This window comes from Python bivittatus, unplaced genomic scaffold, assembly GCF_059951505.1.
Source record: "Python bivittatus isolate LINGU-HERP-01145 unplaced genomic scaffold, Pbiv_v1 ctg000340_np1212, whole genome shotgun sequence".
Classification (NCBI taxonomy): Eukaryota; Metazoa; Chordata; class Lepidosauria; order Squamata; family Pythonidae; genus Python; species Python bivittatus.
Genome location: NW_028277056.1, coordinates 28,814,484 through 28,834,932, shown reverse-complemented (window position 1 = coordinate 28,834,932; position 20,449 = coordinate 28,814,484). Strand labels below are relative to the sequence as shown.

The 20,449-nt window shown below is 33.7% G+C and overlaps 1 protein-coding gene across 3 annotated transcripts in view; it reads right to left on the bottom strand.

Moving 5' to 3' along the window:
* ZBTB20 (zinc finger and BTB domain containing 20) overlaps nucleotides 1-20,449 on the bottom strand; it is a 527,488-nt gene that overhangs the window by 287,984 nt on the left and 219,055 nt on the right. For all 3 annotated transcript variants that reach the window (XM_088140752.1, XM_088140754.1, XM_088140753.1), the window contains one exon: nucleotides 9,700-9,783. The gene's annotated coding sequence lies outside the window, so the exon portion shown is untranslated. The remainder of the gene's footprint in view (nucleotides 1-9,699; nucleotides 9,784-20,449) is intronic.

Genomic DNA, 20,449 nt, shown 5'->3' with positions numbered 1-20,449 from the left:
GAACTGTGCCTAGTTATAGATGCATGATAAATAAAATTACTACTACTATTTTCAACCCAGGATATACAAAGTCATTTATGGAAAACCAGTGAATCCCACATAAACTTTTAAAAATTTAAAGTATATACAAAGATCTGTTGATGTCTCTGATAAAGACCTTAGGGTTTTGAGACCTCAAAGAAACCAAATGGAAGTGAAAATATTAGAACATGTCATCTATGTCTAAAGATGAACTATGTATGTGTATTTTGGAGTGCATCTTAAAACACCAAAATGTATCAGTAAACAAAGAATGTTTACCACATTACTCTGAAATAAATTTCTCCAAAGATTGGAAGGACTTGGGTATGGTATAAGTCCAGAATTCTGTGGTTTCAAAACATTTAAGTTTTATGTATAGCTTGTCTATGTTTATGTCAAGAGAATTTCCATACTTTACTTTTGAAGCCTTTGGAAGACCCCATCACTGCCAAAAGCTCAACTTTGTGGTATGCAGGAACAGGCCTACTTCCCTACATAAAGATGTGTTTGCTCCCCACTCTCTTAATATTTAGGAAGTTGGCAAAAACACAAGTTGTCAACCACCTGCTTAAGTGTTAATTTACTCCAATGTCTAATTTCAATTTCAATTGTATTAATGTTGTTTTAGTTTATATTTTGTACTTTAGTTTATATTTTTCACATAGTAAGCTGTTTTGATGGTTGGAAAAAGGCATAGAAAGTCAGCATAGAAATTTACAGAGATAAACAACATGAGTTAGTATACCCTCTTATACAAAAACACATGGGGGGTGGAGGAATTAAATGTCATTAATCTTCTTTTTTTATTTTCTTTCTAAAGTGTTCATTACATGTTGACCACCCAAATGGATGGATCAATATATCCACTCTCCAAGCCCAATGTGATTCAGAAATGATTTTTCCTAGCTAGAAAAGAAAGGGTGGGTGGGAAATATGCAGTGCAGTGGAACGAAAAGCCCATCAGGGAAATCACCAGAGGCAGCTGTTGAAACGCTGTTTACTTGGATAATTCATCCATTTTTCCCTCCTGAGCTAGTGACATGAGGTATCACCTCTTCTGGATGGCAAGTGCAAATAAAAAATAAATAATAAATACATTTAGCAAATGGAATTTTAGCTGCAATGGCATTTGTACAACCTTGTATTTCAGTTAAACTGGAACTGCTGCATCTGCAGCAGTAGAAACATCTGGTTGGTTTTATATTCCCCTTGGGTTCCCAACTTCAAAGGGAATATAAAGAATAACAAATATATGTACTGGCATTAAAAAAAATTAGAGCAGCAGGAAAGAATGGTAAAATTGTCCCTACTTGACTGCTAATGACACGCTCTGCAGGGAAAACTCTGAGAAAATTTCTGAGGCTCAAGCACGTGGAAAGTGGATATATACTACAGGAAGTACCCAGGTTAACAATGTCCAACTTACAGACAACTCGTACTTACCAACGGGCTGCCTATTACTCAAAATGGTGGATGGCGTACTCCTTCCTTGAGCCGATGAACCACTGAAGCCATGCAATGTTTTCATGAATTGCTGAAGCTGCGCTGTTTTCAGCAGCTTGCAGCGGTCCATGAAAACATTGCACGGCTTCGGTGGTTTGTCAGCTCAACAAAGGAGAATGCTATCCACCATTTTTAGTAATAGGCAGCCTGTTTAGAAGTACGAGTTCCAACTTGCATACGAATTTGAGTTAAAAACAGACTTAGGAATGGAACTTGTTCTTAACCCAGGGACTGCCTGTATACACGTTATACTCTCTGCTCAATACAAGGAGCCATACAGTGAGCTTTTGCTTAATGATTGGAACTGTTGCTCATATAACTTTACTATGAATTTTCTAACAGTCTTACGTATCTTTGGTTCCGTCCACTAGTCCTTCAACATGCACTTTTGTACTCACCAGCACGCTATTGAAGGTCTAACAGTCCACTACATAAGAAGCCCAGCTCCAGCCAAGATAAAACATAGTAGGACTAAGGAAATGCATGCATACCTACCATTCTGAGTGTTCTTGATATAGGCTTGGAACAGAGGTGAAATCAGTTGTATGAAGACAATTCACTCAGAGGATATATTAACCCTTATCTTACATGGACAAAGTTCATATGTATTAATATTTTTCAAATACAGGTAGTCCCCAGTTTAAGAAGGACTTCCATTCCCAAAGTTTGTCCTCAAGTCAAATTTGTATGTAAGCCGGAACAGTATTATTGTATAATACTACATAAGTAATATTGTGTAATTAACTTGAACCTTTGTGTATTTAACTTGAATCACTATGAAGTTAACTTGAATTTTGCTATAATAAGCTCCATTCTTAAGTATGGGTCATCTGTAAACTGGGCATTCTTAATCCAGGGACTACCTGTACAGGTAGTCCTCACTTAACAACTCTTCGTACAGTGAGTGTTCAAAGTTACAATAGCACTGAATGAATGGTAGTTATGACCAGTCCTCAAAGTTATGGCCGTTGCAGTGCCCCAGCGGTCATGTGATCAAAATTTGGGTGCTTGGCAGCCCACCTGTGTTTCCGACTGCAGGGTGCACTTCAACTCCCCCCCCTACCTATCCCCATCTCTGCCCTTTTGGACTCCCTGGACTCTGCTGCCACATACCTCTGCCGCCCCACACTGATCTTTGCCACCTTCTTCCCGCTGCTGAGGCGCACCCAGACGTGGCAGCTGCTGGCCCTTCGTGATGGCCACCTATCTCCTCTCCTATCTCTTCCCTTTTGGCTGCCCTGCACTCCGCTGCTGCCACCTCCCCCGCCAGCCCAGGAAAAAGGCCAGCAGCTGCCTCAGCCAGGTGCACCTTAGCAGCGGGAGGAAGATGGTGAAGGTCAGCTGGGGGCAGTAGGGGGCAACAAGTGTTGGTGGCAATGGAGTGCAGGGCAGCCAAAATGGCAGAGTTGGGAGGAGACAGGCAGTTGGGGGGAGTTGAAGTGGAGGCAAGTGTGGCAAGACAGGAAAAGTGTGAGGTCCTTGCCTAATGATGGCATAGTCCTCACCTAATGACCACAACTGGGACTACCAGAACGAAGTGGTAAACAGTGTGGGTACATGATGTTTTGCCTAACAACTGATTCACTTGGCGATGGAAATTCCAGTTGCAATTAGGGTTGTTAAGTGAGGTCCACCTGTATAGTTATACAGATTTAACTACAAACAACCACAGAAGCAATCTATTGGAAATAATGAGTTGTATCCAGGAGAAATCTAGAATAAGGACAATAACAGAGATGGAATTGATACCCCATTTTCCTCAGCACAAATCCTGACAGCCCTAAATGTCAATTTATTACTACTCTAAGTAAAATACAACACTCAAAAATGTTCAGCATGTCAGAGAAGGTGCCTGTAACCTAAAGTTTTGTGAGAGGAGTAACTTAAGGCTCATTGTCTGATGAATTGGACTGTGACATAGGAAAGGTTAAACGGTAATACATTTTGATTTAACTTGGGACAAAAATCTTCCTAAATCCAAGAAGGCATTTACTTAATCACTAAAGAGAACTGAAAACATGAAAAACAAAAACAGAAATAAAATTCTCCAGGATATTCAACTTACTCATTGACTAGTTTTTGTAAAATCAGTAAAACAGCACAATATCCTGTGTTAGTTTTCATTTTCATTAAGAAATGCATTTACTATAAAAGTAATGCTTGTCAAATATATTATGATTGCTTAATTCATAGTAGGAGTTAAAAAATACTTCCATGGGAAAAGCATCAGGAACAATGATCAGCTGAAATGTTTTGGAAGAAATTGACTGTTTACGCTTATGTCATTTCCCATAGGAAGCAAATTCTGATTCCAGAGCATTCATAGCTCAGGGAGGCTGTCATCCACTTGTTAATATTACATGAGTAAAATAACATTCTAACAGCATTAAATAAATAATTTGATACAAATTATTCATTAAACAGTATCCTATAGTTGGTACAAAGATGCTTTTATGATGACATTTGCTCATCTTGTAGTAATATTTAACGAACAGATTATACTGCTTTTACAGACCTATTTTGGGTTGTTTCAAACTTATTTTTGTAATTTCCAGTGTGTGCAACTGAAACCAGCCCAAACAAGATTCCTCCCTTAAAATCTATTGTTCTAGGAGTTACTTTAAATAAGTATTATTTGAAATTGTACAGATGACGTGTTGAATTAAATAAGGGTTTCATGCCAGAAACGTACAACTGGCTAATAATTTGTCGTTATATTATGATTGAATATAATTTCCCCTAAGAAAATGTTTCACTGCCCCTTGAAAAACAAATAGTGCCAATATTTGAAAGACCATTTTATGGCATTATTGAACTCTTTCCAATCTGACATCTAATTAGAGTTCAATGATCCCAGTCAACAACAACTACAAGAACCCTTATTTTTCTCTGCCCAAATGCAAAAGCAACTGGCCTTCTAAACCAGAAACTTCATGATTATTTTTAGATAACAGTACTGATATAGACATATACCATGAGCATAAGGACGTCACATTGACATCAGAGCAGCTGGACTATTTCAGAAATATCAACAACATATAAAATTGGAAGAAGCACAGCATCTTGTAGAAGATGCTGATTTGTATGAATTTGGAAAGAAAGAATCACATCCTAAAGTTGTATCCTTCACAGTTCTAATGAGAAAAAAAGTACAAAAGGAGTAAAGATGAGTTTGTAAGCAAGTAAAAACTATAATCATATGGAAGTAATAAAATGTAACATTCTATGTTTTATATAGGTCTATAATTGCAGCAAAGGAACACAAAAATTCTATACATTAGATGAATGTGGAGGGGTGGAGGGAGGGAGGGAGGGAGGAAGGAAGGATCCTATGATTAGTTTATTTGGATTAGATTTTTTTTATAATTAATACAATACTTAAATAGCATCCAATTTATTTAAGTGGCTGGTTTAAATGCAGCTCTTCTGTAAAGTACCATTGAACATAAGCAAGAGAGCTATGGTGTATTTGATCTAATTTCAGCTAAATGAACCTTTAAAAAAATTAAATCCATTTCAGCATGGTTCATAAAATTAGATTATAATATCAATCATACATATAATAGCACTTCAAGTACTTCCTCATCCTCAAGTTTGTCTTGAGTCTAGTACTCTGAGCACTGGATAGATTCCCAGGTAGAATATATATTTAAACAAGGTATCTTAATCTTTGTTTAAGATATCTGGGCCAAAAAACTATCTAAGTAAGAAACACATATTGACCACATTTAAAAACATAATCCAAGGAATAATAACCTTAAAGATGTACACATAAAAATGGTTCCCACTTCTGAATATGTTTATATGTGTTTTGCACATTGGAATAACTGAACAGCCAAAGAGATCAAATGCAAAAATTCTATATTTCACTTTGCTGATGCCACATTAATGTTTCTTGACTTAGAATTTTCCATACTTGCAACATGTCCTTTAACCTGATTTTGAATTTAATCTTTAATTTAGCAAGTTATAACCAGTCATGAACAACTCATTGTCCTGAATTATTTCTTGCAAGGAGCAAAGTTAATGGTATTACGTCAGTTGGATTTTATGATTAATTATCCAGAGCCTGTTTACAAAATAAATCAATACATTGTACACTATGACTTATGTGTGGCCTCATCTGAACTTTATTTAAGCCACAAGACATAAGGGACTTCTGTCTGTGTAGTTCTTCTTATTCTAGGTATAAATTACAAAGAAGTATTTTGAATTTCATCTTGCTTTTCTAAATTTCATAACTCTTTTCTAACACATTGGAAAAACTCCCATTTTTAAATAATAGTACTTTATTTTTATACATTATGAAATAAATTTAAATATTCATTTTAAGTCATCCACAAAAAATGAATGTATTAAATTCTAAGACATGTAAGGTTGATCTATCATATTTGTAAAATAAATCATAATTTATAAAAGGAAAAGACAATAACATGAAAGTAAAATATAAATACATTATCTTATCTAATATACAAATGTATAATATGTCAGAAATCTAAGAAAATTTACAACTAAGGTAAAATCAAAAGACAGAGATAAATGAAATGTCATCAAGTTATTAATTAGCTATGGACCCACAAACATGATAAAAATTTAACTACAAGAAAATTAGTATTCAGAGGGAAGTATCCTCTGTGTAGAAAATAATGTTTGTACCTAATATAGATCTCTGAATGACATTACTAATAAAACCACCACACTTCATGTGGCATTGTTTAGGTTAGCACCCTCTATACACAATGGGATCATAACTCGAAAAACTCTTGGTCATCAATATCAGAACACAAGCTGGCTAGGAATCCTATGTTTCAGATAATTATTTGTCTGAGAAAGAAATCATAAAATCATAGGCCCCTGAATGGTTTTTAAAGTCTTAGGAATTGGTTGTCCAAACAGTATTAAAGGACTTGCCAGCATTTGAAGGAATATATAATAATTTATGTTATGTGAAGCATTATAACCTCTGCTTATTTGAGAGTTTTCCTCAGAACTGTGCAATGCTTTAAATTTTATTTCAAAAAGAGGCTTTTGAGTCTTAGATGTGTGAAGACAGCACTTTCTGCCACTCTTTAAAGCAGCTCCATCTTTTCCTGGGACCACATGACTGTCCTAGTTCATCTCATCCATTTAAAGTGAATAGATGATTTTAAAAATTGCCATCTATACGTATCTAGTGCTTTCTATTAGATAATGAAAATCATGATCAAGTTTCTGAGAAATTCTTACCTTATTTAAACCATTTCTTTTAGTTTTTAGTAGTAAATTCAGTCTATGAGTTTAGGAAGTAAAAAAAAAAATTAAAAGGAATAAAATAAAATAAAAATCTTATACAAATAAGATAGAAATAAAAGCCTAAAAATAAAAAGGAAAATCACAAAAGATTACTCCCTATTTTCTAAAACTACAGAGTAAAAAAGACATTTAGCTGTCAATATTAACGTAGGAGAAAGAAAGTACACAACAGTCTTTATGTTGTTGATACTACAAAGAAGGGAGGGAAACAGGTGTGCTAAATCCAATGAGATTTATTTATGGATAAATGAATTTAGGATTACAATATAGCCAGCAAAAAATGATATAGGTCTATAAAAACTGAAATGCCCAATAAGTGCTGATTTCTAAAAGAAAAGAAAATATGCCTGGTATTGGGAAACATACAATCTTTCTGTCACATTTTTAGCTTTTTCTTTTTCTATTCTGAGAGTTGTTTAATTATATTCCGTAGGCCTGGATAATGTTCAAAGTGCTGCCACAGCTCCATTCTTACCGGCTGTGCACAGAACAAGGGCACGATTATGATGGTAGTATTCTGGTTAAATTATTCATTTTAAAACCCCAAAACATCAGAAAAAGGACCACTGTTACAAAAACAGATACTCTGGATTAGGAAGAGGACATGGCATGCCAATGACATGAGTCCTATTGCTAAAAAGGTTGAAATTACTCTGATGAAAGCTCTATAAAGAACAGGCGAGTGGTTACAAATATGGCCACTTTTGCTATAAGTCTCAAGGTCTTGGTTGAACAAATATCTAGTTGGGCTGCATGAGCTGTATGTAAACATCCACTTGTAACTGCATCACACTGTACGTTTCTATAGGCTTCTCTAAATGAGTTATAAACCACTTCTTAATTATAATCAATTTTTCTCCATCCTAGCTAATAACCATGGAAAAATAGCCATATACAGGTTGTTTCAAAGATAGTCTTGTTCTTTCAGATAGCTTACAAAAAAGCAGTTTGTATTCTTAATGACAATTCTGCATATCTACATAAATATTTTTAAAAATAGTTCCAACCAGTAAAGGTAAAATAGTTGTAAACATGAAAAATATGTGAAACTGTTAATTTAGGCCATAATCCAAAAGATGGAAAAAACACTTTCATATAATTCTTGGTTCTACCATTTATTCTGAATAGCTTGAGCAATTCATTACCTTGATCTGAAAGGACAAAGAATAAGAATACTTATATATGTGCTCCATGATTGGCCCCTGAACTCCCAGTTCCCATGAAGTCAGTTTACTTTGAGGGATGATCCAACATTTTTTGGCTCTGTGCAGGTTTATCTAAAACTGGAGCAAACTGTACTTTTGTTATTGTTGGTGTAGCAATCCTGGGGTTTATTCTGGTCTATTTTTCTATTGGCTGTTGCATCACCATGCCTCAAAGTCTCTGGACACATGCTACCCCTTGCAATCTAACTGTACTAGTGAAGAAATACAGTACTTTATTACTGAATCCAACCTTAACACTAGTCAGCTCTGCAGTGAAATGGCTGACTTCATTTCCCTATCTATAACAAAAGGGTTCACCAAATTCTTGACTCTGACACTATATACAGAATGAACTGTTTCAAAAAAAATCACCATAGTATCCTCCAATATCATATCTAGCCGAAAATGTTTAACAGAAATTTCTTTAAATAGGATAGCTTTCTCCAATAATTTTTTTTGCAAACATCCAGAAAAATACACACAATATGTAATGAAAATATGTTTGGAATCAGGACCCACCAAATTAGTTTTTCTTTCATACAGTATGAGGATAAGTGTGGCAACTTATGGGGTAGAGTCCCATTTCTTTAATCTCTCCTAGGGGTCTGGGGATCTGATGAGATCATGGTGTTCCTGCTTGCTTTTGACATTTTGAGGCCAGGAGTGAAGAACATAAAAAGTCAGCTTCAAACTGGTTTATGAAGGATTTGGGCTGCTAAAGTGGAAGCAGAGTGAAAATTACTACGTAGAATTGCCCTAAATTTAGCATTAACTTTGTTTTAAGCAGTATGCATTGTTTTACCCATTAAGAAACCTTACGGCTTCTAGAGCAGAAAGTTTTTTTTTACAGATTTATGCACATTTTGAGTGGTATACTCAAATATGTACCTAGGGTTCTTGTCATCCTTTGACTCAATAAGCTACTCTGTATTGACTTCAAAAGAAACAAAATAGAGAATTTTATAAAGCAAACTGAATTCAGCAATTCAAGACATGAACAAAGTAGGTTCCCACAGGAACTCTTTCTATCACTAAATATACCTGTTTATCTCAAGGTATCTCAAGTCAGAGTCAATTGATACACCACCAAAATCAAGGAGAAAAGCTCAAATTGCAAGGAAAGGGTGAATACTGAATGCTCACCTTCAGTCACTGCTTTTATACAACTCTACAAATTTAAAAACTACGTTCACATTTCACTTTTCTCCTTTAGTTCCCTTACAGGGATTTCATCCAAGAAACAAAAGACTTTTCATGTGCAGTTAACACTTTCAGGAAAATAGCATATTGTACTTGCAAAAGAAAACTTTGATCTGTTAAATATAGAGTTTCATAAAGAAATGGATAAAGGAAGTTTATGGTTGCTTGCATTTTGGAGTTTCCTACAATATAGAAATGTAAAAAAAAAAGACTAAAAAGTAAGCGATGTTCTTTATTCAAAAGTTTTCATTTACAAGTATATAAAATCTTTCTTGTAATCTCTGCTAAAAACAATGACTACAGATCATCTCACTATGCATCTCGTCATCCACATCTGCAACTGCCATTAATAAGAGTTACAGGTGTAAAAGTGCAAGACATTACAAATTGCACAAGTTTAAGAAAAGCAAAAAACAAAATAAAATGGACAGCAATATGTCCTCTAAGATCTAAGTTGGCCCTTAATTTTATAACTTACCCTTTTTATCTCATAACAACTTCCGTTAGTCAAATGAATATCCAAAGGTCCATCATCTTGAAATCTCTTATAACACAAGGGAAGCTATTAAAAAACAAACAAACCTAAATTAAAGCAGGGACTCCATATTTATTTTCAACCTACATATAAAAGTGAATTACTCAACAATATATAAGATGTCAATACATATTGGTAATGTGAAGAATCAGAATGTGGTACATCCATAAATACAATATGCACACACACATGCACACATAATGTATTTTTCCCAATCCAGTGATTTGTTCTGAATGAACATCCTCATTTTTCAATAGAAAAAATGATAATCTAAGCCTGCTACAAAATTAATGAGATTTCTGCACACAAGAATGCAATGTGCACTCCTAATCAAAGGTGGAACTCAGAGATGGGAACAATTATTTTGGATTTTATAATAAGCTAGGTTCTCAATCCAAATTTCAAATTAAGCTCTTTCGTTTGATGCAGAAATTCAGTTGGGAATGACTCACATGTCCAAATGTCTCAGAGGTACTTTTAAATATCTAGTCTAAGCTTTTAAAAACATTTAAGGCCACTGTCAAGAAAAGACTCTTGTACATTCAGATCCATGAGGTCCTTGTTGCTCATGTGATTCCAGTAAAAATAGGACACAGCTATTTGTTTTAGATACATAAGACTTCATATCACAAAGAAACTGTTTTTTTAATGTTGGCAACATTCACATTCTTTTTTTTTAACCACTGTTTTCTAGGGAAAGAATGAAGCAAGTAAAAAGTAATGTGAAGAAGGTAGCATTTTCTTTGAGAAAGTATTCTAGCATCATCTGTGTCCAATTCCATTTTACATTAATAACCCATAGTAAATTTATAGTTGAGGCCTAGCTATGTATTCAGAAGTTCTGAAATATGAAAAGTATAGTACTGATAGTGTGTACAACACAGAGCGAACAATCTCTTAAACCATGAAGAATTTTCTGCCTTGTTACCTTTATCAATTGCCACCTAAACTCAGTAGGTCAAGCTTCTCTGCATCAGCAATAGAAGCCAAATAATTTAAATCACAACAGATGAAGCTTACCACAATTAAAGAAATGGAGCAGAGGAGTCTCCAGCATGTTACAAAACTAGAATTGCTATTATTATTTAACTAATGTAGTAATTCATTTTAGGGCAGAAGAAGAATTCATGCTTTGCTTCTAGCTTCTGACTGCAAAAATAAAATCCAGGAAACAGTACTGTATTAACCATAATGAAAGAGGCTAAACCTTCCTGAGTAATTGCTCTTCAAACTGCTAGAAAGGTTATTTTCTTACCTTACACTATGCCTTCTGCAATCTGACAGTGTCATTCAGTCAGTCATTTTAATATCAGCTGCTCTTTTATTATACAGAATACAAGCAATAATGAAACTGTGCTGATCTGCCTGTCTTCACGCCATATAGTGTCTATATTTATACACTTATGCTTCTATTTGAAACTATATTTATCTACTTTATCTGCCTACAGTGCATCTGTTTCTCATACACACAGACAATGTATATATATACACACTTACAAATATATATATATACATACACACACACATACACACACACATTCCACTGCTCTTAAGTATTTGCACAAATGTACAGCATGTCATTCTTCTAAGAGCAGCAACAGAAGGATAATAAAAATGTTGAAATATAGATATGACTAATTAATGTTGTGGATACACATAAATGCACACTCTCACAAAAACATACATCACAAATAACAGCAACAAAACTATTTTTAGCTAAGCAATGGAGAATTTGGTATGATACAAACATACCAGCATCATGTGTAACATGGGATTTAGAACTGTTCACTATATAATTCCCTTCTGATGCAATTATGGATTGGTACAAAGCAACAGCTGCTAATTCTTATACAGTTGTATCGTAGAGTTACTCTGGCTAAGCCTCACTGTCACAATGGTAGAACTACTACCTCTACATAAAACCCTTAGTAGAGCTATGCCAAAGAAACTGGCAGGTATTTCTCACAGCCAATTTGCAATAGTGATTCCTTTTTAAAAAATGTTAAGGTTCCATTTCCATGTAAGATCTCAAGTCTCAAAGTGGCCTCTTTATTATGGACAAACTATCTCAGCAGAAATCTAATTGATCAACTCCAGGCAAAAATGGCCATTGACTGTTGTAATGATATACAGTACATTGAGGCATAATAATATAAACATTAAAATATATAAATTACTAGCCTTAACAGTTCTTAAGGTGAGGCCCATGATTCAAGAGAAGTTGTGATTTGACCTTAAATTGCTATGTCAGTACCATCTCTAATCATCCTTCTAGTTAGCTGACTCCAACTAATGGGTTAATTATATACCATGCCTAAAATACAACTGGTTTTCTTAGTGGGTAGCTGAAAAAAAAACTTTAAAATCTAAAAACTCAGAGAAATATTTCAGCTAAATAATAAAAGAACTGTGAATAAAATATATAGTTTGCAGGATCCCTATGGTCTTCAGAATACTCATTTCATATTCTCACTGGATCCCAGAGAATCTTGGCTTTTACTGAAACAAAACTATAGTTACCTAGCTCTTATTTCTTAGAAATTGGAATTAAGACTGAAAATAGTACTAAAAGGCTGGCACAAGCAATGATGTTTTCCAACTCTCCTACTTCCAAGTCTATGTATCAAGATTTATCCAAGGATCTGTAAAATATATTTGCACAGACTTATTTCAATTATAGAACATTTATTTTCCATTTCTACGCAATAATGGTTAAAAACATTAGATAATAACTTGCCTACTGCATATTTAATTTATTATTTTAAACCACTGTTTTTTTCAGATCTTTCATATTTCTATAAAAATATTAATTTTGTGTTTGACAGAACCTGGAAATATTCCTACAAAATGCATTTAATGCCTTTTGACTTACCTTTTGATCAACATAAATGGCAAAAACTGCCATCACAAAATAATAAACTTAAGGACATGGCATGTTAAAATTATGTATACGATTTTCATCCAAAATATTTTATTATAACCATACTTATTCAATAGTTTGTTACTGGGTAGTGGCATCTCATATGCATAGAAATATAGGACAGTCAAAATACGTTGTCCGTACAATTATGCATTTGAAGAAATATCATGTTCTTCATTATTTTAAACAAAAACTTGCAAAATACACAGCAAAATATGCATTTTATCTATTTAAAAAAATAGGTAACAAATAAAATTCTCAAGCAAATAATACTGAATGTCTATTTGATAGGGGCAAGACATCAGAAATAATTTGTAAAATTTCAGTTGTGATTGTAACAATATACTTTCCTTTATCATTCTCAGATTTCAAAAACATGTTTCTTCAAGTAATTTTCTGTTTTCCAAATATCATGCATTGTCCATTGATCTCAAATGCAACTACATGTTTATTTACTTAGAATAAATAATAATTGGCTATTACTTCCAAATAATATCCAATAAACCTGCATAGGATTTTTAAAGCTTTGGCCAACTGCTTAGAAGTTCTTCTGATTTCAACAGAATTTGTTCCTTAATAAATTTGTTCCTTAATATTCAGCATAGTTTTTGAGTATTAGCTAATAAACTATAAAATGAAACACTGACCAATTATAATCAAATCATGTCTAAAAATATGAATTCTCTTTCAACAATTAAGATGGAAAGATACATAGTTGACTTCAAATGCATAAAGATGCAACTTTATTTTTCATATTTCTGTAGAAGTAGCACCACTGAACCAAATGTAATAATCAGGTTTTTAACCTCCAAAAATATGATTCCTGTGTTATGATGCTGGATCCATCCTATCGAACATTCTATACAAAACACAGGATGTCAGCATTTGGCTATCCATATGGAGATTCCTTTCTGAAAATCTAGAAAAAGGAAATCTCTTCTTAATTTATCACTGCAGATACACATACAGAGGTTGAAATAACTGACTGGAGGACACCCCCCACCCCAGATAATTTATAGCAAATATAACAGGAAGGCCATTACCTAAATGATGAAAACCAAAGCAGCCCTCTCGACAGATCATCCTGGAAAAGATGCTAAAATCTCTTCAACAACTGATCATTGACACTTCCCAAGAAACAAAAGCTAAAGCTGAAGATATTCATGTGCAACTTGGCAACATTTTCATATCTCTAGGCACTAGCAGCTTTCTCATGTGCCCAATGTTTTTTTTAAATTTTTTTGGAAGGATAGCCAACTGTATGCTTTCAAAATATGCTATCCCACTAATGCCCCAACCATTATACCCCCAACTGTACAGAATGAATTAATTACAGTAAGAGAAACATTTGTCAACATCAACAAAGTTTTGCACCCTTAGGAATTTCCACAGTGACAGACTTTAATAGTTTAGAATACATGGCTTTTTGGAAAAAGTAAAACCTCCACAGAATAGAGAACAAAAAGTTCTATTTGAAACAGAAATATCGACAGATGAAGTTCAAAATGGTATAAAGGACTGTCCAAATGGCAAATCTCCCGAGGGTGGGTTTTTTTTTTTTTTTTTGTGAATTCTATAAATCTTTTCAAGAGTTTCTTGTGCTATGAATACTTGAAATGTTTCATTACTATACTGAACAGCGAAAACAGACCTATATGGAATGAAACTATTTAAATTCTAAATTATATTGGACCATTATTAGAAAATAATATCATGCTGACAGACATGATATTGTCATGAAATATGCCTAAGTTGATATTACTCCAGGCATCTATATCAAAAGGTTTAGGGACAGGTTCTCTCTTCGCATTAGTCAACTAACATACTAACAAACATGGTCTTTCAATAGCATTACGCAGAATTTTTTATAACATTAACGTTCCTATTTCCATTTAAGAACTTTACACAAAGCAAATATAAGTCTTCATATTGTTCCAAATTTAACACACACACACACACACACACACACACTGATTAACTTGAATGATTTGCAACAAAACTGGGCAGGCTGATTTAAAACTAAAAATAGATATCTTTTGGGGAAGCAAGGCTGTAAGATTACAGGTCAAGTTATCATACAGTTTTATATGTTCACTTTTCTATGTACAGTATATAGGACATAATTATCAAAGATTTTTCTGGACTTCAGAAATGTTGGAGTGCACTAAGAAAAAAGCTAGTTCTTTTTAAACACATATTTTTTCTTCTGCAAAAGGCCATTCAGCGGACTAAAATATCTTAGAGGTCCAGAGCACTATATTTAGTTTTAATGTAAATATGACTGAATTGAACATGATGATCATCCGGGAAATGACAGTCACATTTTCCATGTCAGTGGTACAATGAGAAGTTCACATAGCTAGGGGTACAAAGCTCATCCAATTAAATTATGTATTCTAAATTGAAACATGGAACAATTGTATATAGCATGGAATGATACCAAGAATAAAGAGCACCGAGATTCCAAAGACAGAAATAAATTATAAACTGTCAGAACTGGAAATTCTATAACTGGGCAGCTGTAATTTGATATGTTTGGAACTGTCTCTGTTTTGCAGAATTCATAACAGCTCCACATGGCAAGTTATGAAAGAATGATATTCTATTGCCTTTCCAATTTGATTTGTATCAAAAAGGTTCTGTCTTCTGAAACAATTAGACAACATACCAATGAATGTAACACAAGGAATTACAGGAAACAGGGAGCAGATCACTCGGTATATAGCAAAGGATATAGTCTCCCATATGCAGCTAGCAAAATGTTGTCTAAGAAGAAGAATGAAGTGCACCCCAACCCTATGGGGCATTTGGAAATCGCAACAAAATATAGGTAATGCAACTATCCACCAAGTACTGGCTACCTGCATAGCTTGGACAATGCTCACTTGCCCTATACAACATTGGCCAGGCAGCTTAACATGCATTTCAGGTCAACATGGCCATAGTCAAGGTCATCCTATTTTAGTTTGCTAATTCAAAGAAAACATTATCAGTTTTTAATATTTCTCCCTTAAGCTACAGCAATGTTATGTTAGAATATAAATGATTTATTTCAGCCTTGGCAAAAGCCTGAGGTTATTTTACACACCATTCTGTCAATTAGCCATGACACTTACTTTTGGCCATTTTCTAATTTGTGATCAAGATATAATGAAGAAAATTTCTTCATTATATCTTATCACAAAGATCTTGTTTCCAAATTGTATTTGTTTTTGTAACTGTAAGGGAGAAGCTTGATTCCTGAAATCAACACTAAATTACTTCAACAGTGTTCCTAAATGCATTACAGTTCATTATGAAATTCTATGTGTTTTGTACATTCCAAACATTGTACATCTAACAACCAATCTAAATCCATTTCTGGATTAGTCTAACTGCTTAAAAGGAATTTGACTATAGTTCTTGATAAACAGCATTCATGTTTTTAGCCCCACTACATTTTGAGATTAAGAAGGAATAATAAACTTTATCTGACAGAAAGGTAGCAAAAACCCTGTTGGTTAATATATTTATTTAATCTCATCATCTAGAAGATAGTAACATGAAGGAACTGTTTCTAACTTTAAAGCACAACTGGACTCCCATTCTTAATTCCAGTTTACTTAGGAACCTTATTGTATGCTTTGAGATAATGTATTGTAGGATATAAGTTGTCATGTTAATGCGCACACAAAAATGCTGAAGCTTTATGCAGTGCATTACCTTTCATATCATTTATTTTGATAATACAGTGTAGAAAAGGTATGTTTTTCAGTTAGCTTGGTCCAAATAACAAATAGCTGCAGATTTCAGCTAAGGTTATTAACTGAAACTATTATGGAATAATAAAAAATATTAGATGGATGGAACTTCCAAACCTGGATGCTTTTTAATATGGTGCACTTCAACTTCCTAATGAATAGATTCTTCAGCATCATTCAATAAATAATTGGAATTGGGGTCTCATACTGTGATCTTTACTATCAACATTTTAGTCTCTTTTATTTGAACTGCAAAATCTTGGAGAAGATAATTTACTCAACCAGATAAATGCAACAGCAAGTATTAAGTATGCTACTTTTAAAACTGGAATCCAGGATTTTACTAGCAGTGCAATTCTCTGTGACAATGTTATTTTTTTTTTTTAAAAAAAACACTTTTTAAAATCAAGCTTTCATTTATAATAAACCCAATATTTAGCAGGAAATTTAATGACACTGAAACCATATTTAAAAGTTGATATTCAAAGTTCAATATATCACTAAAATATTCCCAACACGACAAAATGTTAATTTCATTTTGTTGTATTTTCTTTTATTCAAATATATAATGTTTATTATGTATTAAATAATTTTACACTTCTATCTTCCAGCCATTTCAGAGAAACCAACTCTCTGAAACAACCAGAAAATTAGTAAACAGTTAGATTCATAAATTAAATCAAGTTTTATAAATAATCTACATTTTTTACTTTTTTATGATTTAGAGGTTAAGACTGATGTGTCATTTGGAATGCTTACGTTATAGTATTGATAGCCCTCATGCATTATACTATTGATACCTTCTTGGTACTGCAGTTACATTTCAGACATCAAAAGGAGGACCATAACGGATATATGACGTGAGCATTCTCCACTGGGGTTTCTTAGAGAGCTTAGAGTATTTTCAGAACAATCATTTTGCTGAACAAATAAAAGAAGAAAATAAACAAATTAAATAATTCCTGAAAAAGATTAAATTGTGTAATAAAAGAATAAAAACCTTGTAAAATGTAGACAGGAATTTCCACATAAGTAGTAATTATGAATGATTAAAACATGTGATGAATGTATTAAATGCAGCTAACCACCAAAATAATCCTGTGAAAAATTCAACTATTTTTGTGCAAATGTGCAAAGCCCCACCTTCTAACCTGTTGGCATATCAGATGAAAAAGAAATATCATAAAACATGAATGAATGAATGAACATATGCAATGAAAGTTCCCATGTAAGGTAACAACCTTTCAAGGTAGATAGTGATCGGCAGATATGAATTGTTGCTATTTTAGTTGCTGTATGATACTGAGTTAAAATTTGCTATGGCTATGCCAGTAGTAATATGAAGCAAACTAATGGCACAGTCTTCTTCATAGCATTTGTCCTGATTGGTTGCATTGTTTGCCCTATGCTTACCTAGTTTTTACACAGCCAAGCTATCAGTGGATGATGAATGAGGTGTTTGTTGTTCAGTCAGCTTGTTACAGAGCCTGATCCTGCTCTGGAGTGGAGAGAGCGCAACAGCCCATGGTCATCCACTTGGCTTCTGTGCCCATGCAGGATTAGAACTTGGGTTTCCTTACTCCTAGTCCAGCATCTTAACCACTATACCAGGCGGGTTCTTGTGAATGCATACTGTCCAAGGCCCATAAATGCATATATTTGTTTCAATCACACTGCTCAAAACTAGACTTCAGCTGTTATCAAACCTGAGTCTGTTTTAAAGAAAAAAAAATCCATCTGCAGATTCAACTTTACGAACAACAGCTCCTTTGGTAATAAGTTTTAAGGAAACACTGTCAAACTACCACTAATTAATAAAATGATGAATAATGAAAAGTAGCATGCAAGTAGAGATTAGAAAGGACAATTTGTTAACTCTTCCAAATTAACAAATCTATACCGCTTCTAATGACATTTGGAAGAACAATGAAAGTATCGTTCCCAGAAATCTTCTACATTCTCTCAGGGAATCTAACTCACACTCTGCAGATTTCCAGTTTCCTGAACACTGCACACAGTAACCTTGGAGACTATAACTTCATCAGTTTCTCTTCATTGGCATTTTGGTCAATATAGACCCACACATCCCCATGTAGAAACAGAAAAACGCTATTAGCCTTTTACATCAGAAACACACATATTCACATTGGCTTTTTAAAAAAATTGTCTTTAAAAATTCATGTATGCCTGCACTTGCATGCACGCACGCACGCACATTTTAAACATTCAATCAGCCAAAGTGAAAAAGATAGAAAAAGAAGTAGTTTTTAACAATCAAATTGCTTTTCCGTTCACCTCAAAAACACCCATTCTCTTTCACCAGCTGTTAGTCCATTTCAAGATACCATATTTTGTACTTTATATTGCATTTTGTCACAGACCTATAAAAAGTTTGCCAGACAGAAAAGCAAAAGCTTGAGCACATCACTTCCTATCTTGTACAGACGCAAAGAGACACTGTCTGTCACAAAGTGTTCCAAATGTTCATAATAAGCTCTGATCCTGGTTGCTGTGAAGTCCCAAATTAGCTTCATAGAAGGCAATTATATGCATCAGGTACGTTAGATCAGAATCAGATCTTAACTGTCGTGTGTGCGAAATACTATTTTTTACCGTGTTAATGTTATGAATATATGTGAAATTTCACAAGATAAACACCACTGACTGCTTAATATCCAGAAAACCCATTAAGAAGATAACATGTCTACACAGTTCAGAAATATATAGCATATTTACAGCATACACTCCCCACCTCCACCCACTTAAATAGGTTATTTGGGTTTCAAAACAATATCAGAGGCCCAACAAGGGAGATTGGAAGAGGAAAGGAGGAGCACAGAGATGCAGAAGAAAACAACACATACAAAAACAAACAAAAACAACAAATGTTCTATGGGATGTTTTGTGATGGTTTTTATCCTGTATGCATTACTGTTTCAAAAGCAAGCAACAGAAGTACCCTCTCCATATCAATTCAGTAAAACATACATACTAGTAATTATAAAAACGATAAATCTACTGACATATATTTGGATTATAGACAAGCTAGATTTTTAGAGTTACAGGACAAAATAACCAAACACAGAACTGATTTATTTGTGAATATACTATAATTCTGAAATTAATTTATAGATGATGTCACATGATTAAAGGTATCATTCATTATACACCAATCATCATGGTCTCTTATTGTCTAACTTAGCAAAACTTGTATGGTTTCGAATAGTTTGAAATGTCTATGAGTAATGTAATGAACTATGATCACTTTTATTACTATGTTCTTATAACATAGAAGTATATTTTTCAAGGCTATATCTATGAGAGAAGCGTTGTTTCTACCCAAAGTTCCAAGATCATTGTTCAGTTTTGGTATGGAATTATTACTGTATCATATCATAATTATAACATAATAATGAAGCTTGGATAACTACTATTCTTAGTTTAGTATTACCTTGAAAATTTGGAAATCCTCAAATTAGCAGAAATGGAAATTGAGAATACACACGTTTTATCATGTCTAGTACCTTTCACTGGCCAGGTCAGTTATAGCAAAACTGTATCTACCATGCAGAAACCAGGATCAGAACTAGAAATAAAAAAATTAAGGGCAGCATTAAAGGTCTGTTGATTTGTTTGACAAATATAATTAGCTGTTAGTTCAATGGATCTTAGTTTTGTGGATTTCAGGTACAATAGACCAAGTTTTTATTTGGACTCAAAACCCATTTAACAGACCACTGTTTGTTCATTAAATAGACATTTTACTGCAAATGGTCTCACTTACATATTAAGACCAATGGTGTCAATTGAACCAAATAATGTAAATTGGAATTAACTGTCTCCCCTGAATTGTCAGTTAAACTAAGGTTTTAACTGTTCTGTGATTCAAAGTAATAAATTACATTTGATAATGAAAATAGCAATGAAATAATGAAAACTATAATGAAAACTGCATGAAATTTGCCATAGTTTTCAACAGGGACAGTTTTCCACCAATTGCCTTAATTGGAGATATTAGGGTGGTGCACACTTT